Source organism: Trachypithecus francoisi, unplaced genomic scaffold, assembly GCF_009764315.1.
Source record: "Trachypithecus francoisi isolate TF-2019V2 unplaced genomic scaffold, Tfra_2.0 Lachesis_group21, whole genome shotgun sequence".
Lineage (NCBI taxonomy): Eukaryota > Metazoa > Chordata > Mammalia > Primates > Cercopithecidae > Trachypithecus > Trachypithecus francoisi.
In genome coordinates, this window is record NW_022681467.1 from 9395907 (window position 1) to 9408350 (window position 12444).

Consider the following 12444-nt stretch of genomic DNA (forward strand, 5'->3'; position numbering starts at 1 on the left):
TCTTTGCAACAATCCACCTCTACATCTTATTTTTATCGTATGATTATATGTTTGCATTGTACAGAGATTGGGATGGACTTTTATGGAAAGGCCAGTTCACAGCACTGAACAGAGGTGCAAAACTAGCTGCCTGAATGCCAATGGACTCTGTGCCACTTGCTTGCACCCAAGTGGACTTCTACAGGGATGAGTATTTCACTTTCCTCCAGTGGAAGTGCCATCTGTTAGTACTCCAAAAAGTAGCATTGATCTATGATTCATTAACTTATGTATATTCTAATACAATTTGAGTGTTAAAATAATTTTTTCAGACCTTTGTGGATCTTGTGACTCATTTTGGAATATTTTCCCCTTATTTCCATTTTATTATTTGACTCCAGAATCAAAATTAAAATCTGCAATGAATATTTTATGGCCCACACTGTCTCTTGGTTCTCTTATGCATAGTACAAAGTATTTGCAATTAAATGAAGCCAAATGAAAGATTTCAGAAAGTAATACTAGTGAAAACTAAAGAAGCTTGAAAAGGTTGAATTTCCAGTCCATGGAATTTTTATTCATATATAACTCATACTTTCCTTTAGAACCAGGAACAGTACTTACTTCACTGACTCTCATCCTGTCTAATATAGCAGGCCCTCCATAGAACAAGTCCCATACATATTTCTGGGTGTGCCCCATACTTACTCTCAAAGAAATATTGTTAGAAGTCGAGCAGCTGCCTCCATTTCCTTTTTCTTCCACTCCAAGCCTCCTCAGGGTAATTTCGAATTTGAGGAGGCTCTAGAAAGATGTTGGTCTCATCTCTGGAATCCCCTTCATATACACTCTTGTTGTATATACTGTTGTCTTGGCTAATGTTCAGGAATCCTCCCCGAAACCAAATTCAGGAGGCAGTGAGATAGTACCAGATATTCAGGGAGCCCTCAAGTAATATTCAACGTTGGAGCTTTAGTATTCATCCCAGTGTTTGCTTATGAAACTCCTCTTTCCTAGGACAAAAACAGAGGCAAGAATCTGAATGTAAACCAGAAAAGACTTCATGAAAGCCAAGAGACTTAGTGAAGATTTCACTAGGGAAGTAGGGAGTAAGTCTTCACTAAGTCCCAATACTTTTAGGGTTACTTTGGAGCCTTGATGAAGGAGACAGAGGAAACAAAAGAGCATACTGCAATGTGCTACAGGGCACAAATAGGCCTCACAAAGAGAACCCCACTATGTGTGCATTTTCTGAGTAAGTGCATTAATGGAAATAAGAAAGTCTTATTTGGCATATAGTATTAACACAGTTTTGGGGAAAAACAGCTATTGCAGTTTAGACTGAAGTGTCAAGTGCCATAAAAACTATAGATGCATCTCTTTGTGTAAAAATATATTGAAAATGCCCCTTTCAATCAGCTTATTCCCACCCACTGTGTGTTTCTCCAGCTCCCACACTGGCTTGGAGAATGTCAAAGAAATTTGTTTCAAACTGTCTGTCACAGTAATAAAACACTTTTGTTGCTGCTGGCTGTGTCATAATAAACTACAGTTACACAGGGTTAAAGGAGGCAAAAAACTTACTGAAAGATTATAAGATTGAACCAGCCAGTTGTGGTGGCTCACATCTGTAATCCCAGCACTTTGGGAGGCTGAGGCGGGGGGATCATGAAGTCATGAGTTCAAGACCAGCCTGACCAACATGGTGAAACCCATCTCTACTAAAAATACAAAAATTAGCCAGGCATGGTGGTGTGTGCCTGTAATCTCACCTACTCAGGAGGCTGAAGCAGGAGAATCACTTGAACCTTGAACCTGGGAGATGGAGGTTGCAGTGAGCCAAGATTGCCCCACTGCACTCCAGCCTGGGCAACAGAGTAAGACTCTGTCTCAAAAAAAAGTATCGATGGAACCGTTTGCTTCCCTATTTAGTTAATGGCAAAGAGAGAGTCTGACTCCTAGCAGGATAGAAAGAGAGATAAAGTCAAGAGAAGAAAAATGTTGAAAAGCCTTAGAATTCTTGAGTCAGGAAGAAAATCTTGGTAATCAGTCAGTGAGATAGTGTCAGAAAGTCTGAGACTATCGACACAGAGGAGATGAGGTAGGAAACTAGATTAGTAAATGCCATAGCAGAAGCATCTCACGAATTTGACCATATTAGAAGTAGTAACAGTACTACCTAACATACCTCCTCAAAGCTCTGTCATTTAAAATAATAAGCACATGTTTAGTCCTTGAATCTGAGAGTTGGGAATTTGTGCTAGGCTCAGCTGGTTGGTTCTTCTGCTCTCAGCTTGGCTCTAAACATGTGTGGAGGATGGCTTGCTGCTTGGAGAATGGCTTGCTGTTAGCCCATCAAAACTGGGTGACCTGGGTATCCTCCACATTTGTCATTCTCCAGCAAACTAATCCTGCTGTCTATGGCAATGATAGAGCTGCAAGAGAGACCAAGATCATTTCATGCCTCTGCTTGCATCGTGTATGCCAGCATCCTGTTGGGCAAACCAAGTCACATGGCTGAGCCTAGAGTCAAGGGGTAGAGCAGGTTTCCCACAATGGGAAATTATATTACAAAGTCAAATGGCAAAGGACTGGGAACAAGGAGAGAAGAGTACTGGGTTATCTTTGTACTCTAGCCCATTAGTCATTCTGGGCTTATATTGATTTGTCATTTCAGAACTTTATGAGCAAAACAATTTTCAGGTACAGTTTATGCTTAGAATAAAGCTGAGAAACCTATTGTATGGAAGATATTTTTAACCAGCGGTGTACAGGAGAATAATAATTAAAATGATGATAATTTCAAAACATCAATATACCTCAATCTGTTTTCTTGGGAGAACCCTTAAATAGAGCATTTCATGTTTGTTATTGAACAATTTCATATGTGCCATGAGTCTCACAGCAATATTTAGGAATTACCCTCACAACAGCCTGGAGAGAGCAGTGCTATGATTATTTCAGTTTATTGTGGAGGTGGTTAAGATAGCAGATGTGTACCAGCAATACCAAACTAAGTAACTAAAATATGGAAAGTTTCAAGGGTCCCCTGAGTGTTCAGTTTATACAAGCAAATATATTTCTGGCTGAACTGACTGATTATTGGACTGAAGTAAATAAATTAAACAGATGTTTTAGCAACATGTTTTCACAGCTTCAAAGCATAATAAGAATTTTTAAAACACCCATTTATTTGCTTCAGATTGCAACAGTCAGTATTACAACTCACAACTTATAGGTTGTAGGTGAGGTGAATCACTCTATAACCTAAAATGTATAACTGCAGTAAGCTTGGGGTATCCTACTGTTTTAAATTGGGTTCCTCCAAAAGCAGTCCTGAGACAATAATTTCAGGAAATGTAATCCAACAGTACAAGCACAAAATGCAGCTAATGTCCAGGCTGAGGGAGAGAGGTGGCCAGTGAAGGAACCAAGAATGAGCAGAGGGAGCCCTGTGTCCCCAAGGCAAAGATTGAGGTGAGGCCACTTATAATATTGTAGTTTTCAGTTATATATACATATACACTCACACACATATATACATACATATATGTGTTAGTCCGCCTTTCCTGGTGTAGAGCTACTAAAACCCTTGGAATCTCTAGTGATAAGAGTGTCTTTTGTATGCTATTGAAAAGAATGGTGGCTGGGGACCCCAAGGTAGCTTTAGGATGGGGACTGTTCACCAGAAAGACCTAGGCCAAATTACAGGGTTGAGACTTCTGGGAGGGGAAGTGAAGTCTGAGTTTATCACCAATGGCCAATGATTTAATCAGTCACGCATAGATAATGAAGCTTCCATAACAATACAAAATGACTGATGTTGGGGAGCTTCTGGATAGCTGAGCACATGGAGATTCTTGGACAGTGGTGTGCCTAGGGAGAGCAGGGAAGCTCTGTGCCTCTTCCCACAGAACCTCACCCTATATATCTCTTCCTTCTGGCTGTTCGTCTATATTGTTTATTATACCCTTTATTAATAAATGGGTAAACTTAAGTAAAGCATTTCCCTGAGTTCAGCAAATCACTATAGCAAATTAATCAAGCCTGAGCAGGGGGTTGTGGAAACCTTCCAGTTACAGCCAGTCCACCAGAAGTTTAGGAGACAAACTATTACTTGCTATTATTAATTCTTACCATGAGAAACCTGCTCTGCCTCTTGACTCTGGGCTCAGCCATGTGACTTGGTTTGACCAATAAGATGTTGACATACACGATGCAAGCAGAAGCCTGAAATGGGCTTGTATATTGGAGCTTACTCTCTCTTGCAGCTCCATCATTGCCATGGACATTTGGGTTAGCTGACTGAAGGATGGAAGACGTGGAGCACAGCCAGGTCACTCAGTTTTCATCAGCTAACAACAAGCCATCCCCCACACAGCAAGCCATCCCCCACATGTGTTTAGGAATTATCCTCACAACAATCATATGGAAAAAAGCTCAACATCACTGATTATTAGGATAATATAAATCAAAACCACAATGAGATCTCATCTCACATCAGTCAGAATGGCTATTATTAAAAAGTAAAAAAATAACAGATGCTAGTGAGTGAGTTTGTGGAGGAAAAGGAACACTTATACACTGTTGATGGGAGTATAAATTAGTTCACCCATTGTGAAAGACTGTGTCAAAGATCTGAGGGCAGAAATACCATTTGAGCCAGCAATCCCGTTACTGGGTATATATCCAAAGGAATATAAATCATTCTATTATGAAGACAGATGCACACATATGTTCATGGCAGCACTATTCACAATAGCAAAGACATGGAATCAACCTAAATGCCCATCAATAAAAGACTGGATAAAGAAAATGTGGTACATACGTGTAACAGGATCCTTGCGGTGCCACTTTTCTGACTGGAAGCCTCTGTGGCCGGTGGCATCTTTGCCTGAGTTTTGCTGGAACCCACCTGGCCTGGAAGGCTGTGCTTCGCTCATGCTACTGTCCTGGATCCCACGCCTGCGAAGGGCCTGGATCCACACCTGCCAAGGGTGAGTCAGGTGTGGAGCCGCCAGCTGTGTGTGAGCAAGTGTGGGGTCCAGCCACTGCACAGTCAGACAAGCTGGCTGCTGCAGAGGCTCAGGCAGCACCAGGTGTTGGCACAGGCCCCAGCTCTCTGCGAGGCTGCAGCTGGACCAGGCACACTGCAAGCAGCTTCCACGGCTGGCACTGGGGAATGTGGTGGCACTCGGAAGCTTGGAGACACCAGGAACCATAGGGCCCCAAAGAGGGAGTCATAGTCCTCATTCAGGGAGCTTCCAGGTCTGGGTTCCCCAGGGCCACAGAGCTTCTCTCTTTCTCTTTACCTGCAAGGTAGTGAGCAATGAGCACCTCTCTGCCCTATTCCTGCTACAGCTCTTTTAGCCTCACCATTCAGTGGGTCTGGAGTTCTTGTCCTGCAATCGGGAAGAATGAGGTAGGCAGACAAGTGATGGGCGAGCAAGGTGAAGAGGAGCTTTATTTAGCAATAGAACAGCTCAGAGGAGACACGCAGGGGGCAGCTCCTTTCTGCAGCCAGGGTGTCCCATCAAATGTTCAGCTCCTAGCGGAGAGGGTAGTTTCTCTCTGCAGGCAGATTGTCCCAGGAAGTGTTTAGCTCCCAGCAGAGAGAGTAGCTCCTCTCTGCAGCTAGTCATTCCATCATCTGCTCAGCTCTGGTTGAGCCCTGGGCTTTTTATGGGCCTCAGAGGGGAGGACGTGTGTGAGGTTTGGTCCATGGGCGGCCACCGGCGACCCGGAAAGGCCCCACAAGTTCTCACTCTGGTCTGCGGGACAGGCAGCCCGGCCCCCAGCCTTCAGGCCCTCCCTGGCTTGAAGGTGGGGACTTACTGGGGACCCGCCCCTTTCCACCCAGGAACCCAGGAGTCTTCCTGCCTCCTGCCGCTGTCCATGGCTCCCAGACTGCTAGCGCCAAGGGTCACCTGCACGCCAGTAGGTAGCTGCCCTTAGTCCCACCTTGACTTCCCCACTGCACTCTTCAGCAACCAAAGTCTAGAGGGGACCAAAGCGGCAGGGGTATGGTGTGTCAGTGCTGCCATGAGCATAGGCAAACCCAGCCAGCTTGTGACAGCACCTGGGCTTGGCCCTAACCCTGCTCGAAGATTGAAGCGAGTGCCGGGGCAGGAAGAGGCCAGGCAGCAGAAGCAGACACCCCCAAGCCTGCAGGGGTAGTGGGGGACTTCTTGGGCCTCCAAGGGTGCATAGTGCAGAGACATCCAGGTCCTGCACCTGGGAGGGTGGGGCACCTGCCCGCTCCATGGAGTGTACAGGCAGCCCTGGCTGTGCTTCCTTGCAGCCTGGGGTAAGGGCTCCAGGTCCTCCCTGGGTCCCTCTCTGCCCGCCGATACCTGACCTCACTGCTCCCTAACTGGCTGATGGCTCGGCTGGGCTCCGTCATGGTGGCCCCTGGGACAACGGGCTCTGGGAGGGTTTGCACTTGTCCCTGGCTCCCACCTGCTCCATGGAGCATGGAAGCTCGGGGGACCTAGCTCTGTCTCCCACCCTGCACCTTCTCCGCAGCAGCAGCGGGTGACAGTGGTTAACAGGGAGCCAGGGTCTGGAGCGACAGAGGCTCCAGGCCTGGTGGCAGGTCCAACCTGGCTGTGTGAAGGTGATGGCGGTATTGTCAGCTGCCTTGGCAATGCAAGGCGCAGGGGACCCATCTCTTCCACTGCTGCTCCCACAGCCGCTACTGCCGCCACGGTTACACCTCCCTGCTGCAGCCAGCGCGGTGGCAGCGGCCACTCTGGACGCCCACTGCTGTCATCATATACACCATGGAATACTATACAGTCATAAAAAGAATGAGACCTTGTCCTTTGCAGGACCATGGATGGAGCTAGAGACCATTATCCTTAGAAAACTAACATAGGAACAGAAAACAAAATGCTGCATGCTCTCACTTCTAACCGGGAGCTAAATGATGAGAATGCAAGGACACATAGAGAGGAACAACACACACCAGGACCTATTGGAGAGTGGAGAGTGAGAGGAGGGAAAGGATCAGGAAAAATAACTAATGGGTACTAGGGTTAATACCTGGTTGATGAAATAAACGGTACAACAAACCTCCATGACACAAGTTTACCTATGTAACAAACATGCACTTGTACCCCTGAACTTAAAATAAAAGTTTATATATATTATATTAAAATCTAGTATCTATTTCTTGTTACCTTTTCTTTAGTGTGGATGCTAGAAAATTTAAAATTACATGGGAGACTCACATTTATAGCTCACATTGTACTTCTCCTGGATGGATGCTGCCTTAGAAAAGCCACATATAAGTGGATACTCAATAAATATTTGATGACTAAATTAATAAGGTGGGCATCGTTTTTCTAGAGATTCTAAAATGTTTGAATTTCACTGTCTAGTATGTTGCTGTTTTTTTTAATTTGGGGACTAATACGTGGTCATCAACTTTTTAATTTTACCTAAAGCAAACGTAAAACTGAAAAAGTCAACTACTATAAGCATTATTTCGTAAAAAAAGGAAACATTTCAACACTCAAAAGCAGAAAGTAAGTGATCTCAAAGGTAACAGTGGTCAACATGCACAATTATTTTTAAACCAACAAAAGAGACATCTATTTAAATTTTCAGGTGCAGAACAAGTACACAAGAAAATGCTACTCTGAGTCATGACATTGTGAGTAATTGTTTTCTTGACACAGTCGTCAGTTTTAGGGTAGCTACGTTGTCAGTCAACCGGAAGTAAAACTGCTCGGTCCAGCTTGTTTTCGCTCTTTCTGTTAATTATTTTTGCTGAAAACTCATTTGGCAAAGGAACAGCAGTAAAAATGGAATGGACACAGTTAGCACTATTTCATTCCCTTTGGAATATTCTGGGGTGACTGATTGCTGCCAGGGAATAACAAGACCAAATCTTCACACTCAAGCCACCCCTGTTAATCTTATCAAACATACTGATGATTTCTCTACAGCTAGAACAGACCACAGATCCAGCGTTTCAGGGCCACAGGAAGGAGGCCGCAGGACTGGCCAGCGAATGGCACCTCAGATCAGACTGTGGTAGCTCAACATGGAAAAGGAGGAATTTATCTGAGAAGGATGCTGTTGCCATGAACATCGCAGAGCTGGTGACTAACCTAATGAAAATTTTGCCTGGAGAGTCTTAACTGACAAGATGACCCTTTTATCACCATCCATAAAAAGGAGACTTAGAACCTCACTTGTTTTCCTATCAATCCAAGGGTTAAATAATCGCTGCCTTCACAGCCCCTTAAGTTTTTCTTTAATTAGGGAACTAATTAAGTTGTTCCTCAGAGATGTATGTACACCCCCGCCCCACATTGTCATTTGCACTTAGGGACACCAGACGTGGAGAGAGGAAAGAAGAGATGGAGACGGAGGAGGTAGTTATTTGACTACAGTTCTTTGGGTTCCTCAGCTGTCAATTTCCATGAAGCATCATCACTAGCAAATTTAGAGGATCTCGAGCTGAGTTGAACAAACATTATCCTCCAGATGGGAAGCTGTGCTTTTTAATCAGAGTTTCTATTTACTTCACATCTCTCCGGAACACAAAGACATTTTCTTAAAGCCTCCTTCCAAGGAAAGAAGACAAAAATAATGGAAAATAAAAAATGTTTTAAAATCAATTTTCAGGAAAGTATTTGCTATTGATGCTGCCTTTTCTTACAACTTCTTCTGGAAATTTCCTTAATTGTAAAGATCTGAAAATTAGAAAGTTGTTCTTTTTTAAGGGAGAAAAAAAAAAAACTTGTTTTTTATCTCTGCACTGATTTTAGGAATCCAGTGATGGAATCTAGCAGTGTGACATTTGCAATCTATCACACTGAGATCCGTATTTACAACAATAGCTTCCCAAGCATTTGTCTCCTTTTATGCTCTGTGGGTAGACCTCCTGGAAAGGTAAGGGTGGTTGGTGCCTGCCAGCTGCACCAGCCAACCCCAACCTGAAAGTATTTTGTAGGCAATAAAAGAGAAAGCTAGAAGGAAGATAACCTGCCATCTTGTCAACTTTGTATTTCCTTTAAGTATGTAATTATTTATCAACATAATTAGCATCAAGCATTTTAATTATGTCTAATTGCTATGTTTAAATACACAAACATAAACATTAAAATATAGTTAAGACCAACACTACAATTTGTTATCTTTCGCATACCAAACTTTACTTATGTCCGATCACTCTTAGGGCTCACCGTGATAAGAATTGTTGTACCATCTTTGTTGTGCACTAGAAAAATGAAGACCTAGAAACATGACTCCATTTCTCTATTGGACCCAGATAAACTCTAATTTGCCTTCATCTGCTTTTACTTTCTTCATTAGAGAAGGGTTTCCTCCACACTTCCCATCAGCACTTTCTCCTGGCTATGCCAGAACTGTGTCTTTCTTGCTTTTCCTTCTTACTTTTATTTGTTTTCTAAAGAAAGCCCCTTTGCCCCAGATGATTTAGCCAGAGCCAAAAGAAAATCACCCCGGAATAAATGGGAATCTTGGAGTTTTCTGTCCTTTGAAGCTTAAATATATTAAATTTCTTTGCTCTGAATGCCAAAGATTAACCTTTAACCATGCCAGAATCCCACAGCCCATCCTAAACCTGTTCTGAAAAGATGTTTCTCTGGGATTTTTTTCTATTTTTAATATGTTCAAATGGTGCAGGTTTCACACCGAGCTTGCTGGCTCTCTCACAAGCATTCATTTTGAGCTACTAAATGGGAGAAATTCACCTCTCTTTTGTAGATTTTTAAAACAGTCAACTTTCATGTCCTGCCTGATGGTAATCTGTTACACATTTGTGTAGCAGAATTCAGGCCAGACTTGGCTGTTTAGAAACCACTTTAATTTGCTACCATCCCTGAGAGTTTAAGTCTGTCAAAAATACTACAATTTTAGTTATGAGAAGGCAAAAGCAGACAGACGTCATGTGTGCCTCCCACAGTCTCTGGCTGAAAACCCACTCACGCTCCAAAATAATTTTCTCCCACAGGATCTCACTGATTTGTACGAACACAAAGCAATCTACACCAAGTTATTACAAAACTAAGAGTAGAATCAAGATAATCATGAGTGCCCTTTACTCAAAATTCTGATATCTACCCAAAGAAGCACATCATACAGTACTTATAAAACAATGTATTAATACAAATGCCTGAGCTTCAGCTGATTGTCTCTCTTCTTTTGTGAATTTTTTCCCTCATCCCTACCCTTAATTCAAGGATTTAAAAAGAAGCCCTATGAACATAAGGATGAATATCAACAAACATCGTATGTACTTAATTTGGTCTTGAACAAAAGGCTGGAAAAATATTTTATAGTTCTAGACAGTATCTCCGTAAGAGAAGAAAGAGATTAAAATACGTCAATTTGGCTGGGTGCAGTGGGTCATGCCTGTAGTCCCAGCACTTTGGGAGGCTGAAGCAGGTGGGTCATTTCAGATAAGGGGTTTGAGACCAGCCTGGCCAACACGGTGAAACCCCACCTCTACTAAAACTACAAAAACTAGCTGTGTGTGGTGGCAGGCACCTGTAATCCCAGCTACTCGGGAAGCTGAGGCAGGAGAATCACTGGAACCTTGGAAGTGGAGGCTACAGTGAGCCAAGATTGCACCACTGTATTCCAGCCTGGGTGACAGAGCAAGACTCTGTCTCGAAACAAATAAATACATTAATCAAAATACATGAATTCCAAATTATACATTATAAAAAGAATGAATTGTTTTCACCCTATTGAAATAGTGATCTATATGGACAAATAGGCCACTTAAGAGGGTGATTTGGCTTATGGATGGCTGACATATTAATAGTTAAATTTGGGAATTAGGAATTGACATGTAGGAGATAGCCAGAGGCTGGAGTTGCAGTTTGAGGATGATAGCAGACTAGGTCAGTAGAGGCAGGCTAACAGGGTCAGATGTTGAGGAAAATAATAGAGTGAGAGATGTCAGAAATGGAGGGACATGGTGCAGGTACAGATTTAGATAGCCGAAATGCAAGAAACCATTCCTTCCTGGTTTTGCAAAAAGATGAGATGTTGGAGAGGAAAGTGAAGAGTCAAAGTTTTTGGTGATAATCAAATTTATCATCCAAACCAGGACACTTTGAAGTTTAAAGGTGGACTTTTGGTAATATTTCAGGGTATAGGGACTAAAATTATATCCTCCCAAAAGATATGTTCAAGTCCTAGTCCCCACTACCTGTGAATATGACCTTATTTGAAAATAGGGTCTTTGCAGTTGTATTCAAGTTAAAATGAGGTTATACTGGAGTAGAGTGGGCCCCTAAAGCAAATGACCTAGTGTGCTTATAAGGAAAGGAAAGAGATAGAGACACAGAGGGGGAACACCATGTAAAGATGGAGGCAGAGATTAGAGTGATGTGTCTACAGGTGCCAAGGATTGCTTGCAATCCAGAAGCCAGGAGACAAACATGGAATAGACTCTGCCTTAGGACATCCAAAAGGAACAACCACAAGGACACCTAGATTCGAAACCTCCAACCTCCAGAACTCTAGGAATATAAATTTCTGATACGGTATTTGGGAATCATTGGTAACATAATACTACCAATACTGGGACATGGCCATCCAAATTGAAAATAATCTTCATGTTTCAGGTCTGCACGACCAAGATGGTAACATTATTAGCCATGTTTTGAACCAATTGAAGTTACAGCTTCTTCAGAAAAATAAAAATGCTGAGTTGGATTTTGGACACTGGGGACTGAAGCACTAATGGATATTCACCTAAGTAGAGTTGAAGGTGGAAGCTCAGAAAAGTTTTATATAAACCAGTTGTGCAGGAGAAAGGCCAAACCTTGAGGCTTTCTCGCGTATGACTACATTGCTAAACTGGCTTAGTATAGAACTCTTATTTTTCAAAGCATTTTCACATCAATTATCCACATTTGATTTTAGCAGCAACCTTCGATTTATAGATAAGTAAAGTGAGGTTTTGAGAGGCTTAGAAACTCATCCATAGTTACATAAAAAGCTGATTTATCAGCAGAGTAAGAACATGATCCCAGAATATTTCCTTCCTAGTCAGTTTTAATTTCTACTCTTGTCATGCTGCTCCCTTTAATGTTCACATTCAGAATAATGTAAAATTTTGCTGATTTGGCCAATAACCATTGAAAAAGAGAATAATGTGAAGTTATTGAAGAACAAATAAAATAGTTATCTAAACTAAAGTGCTTTCAAATAAAAAAATAAATCTCGATCAAATAAACAAAATTTTGTTGAGAAGCAATTTCAAATGAGTCATGAATTATAAAACCAGGACTTGAAGAAGAGGCCAAAATAAAGAGAAACTTCACCAGGATTTTGTGTATGACAAACACAATGACAGAAACTCAGATGCAGGTGAGTGAGGCAGGAGAGGGCAAAGGCTGGGTGGTGGCAGTGTTGAGAAGCAAAAAGGAGGATCTATGAAAGAAGTTATGAAACCATTAACTCTCTTAGAACACA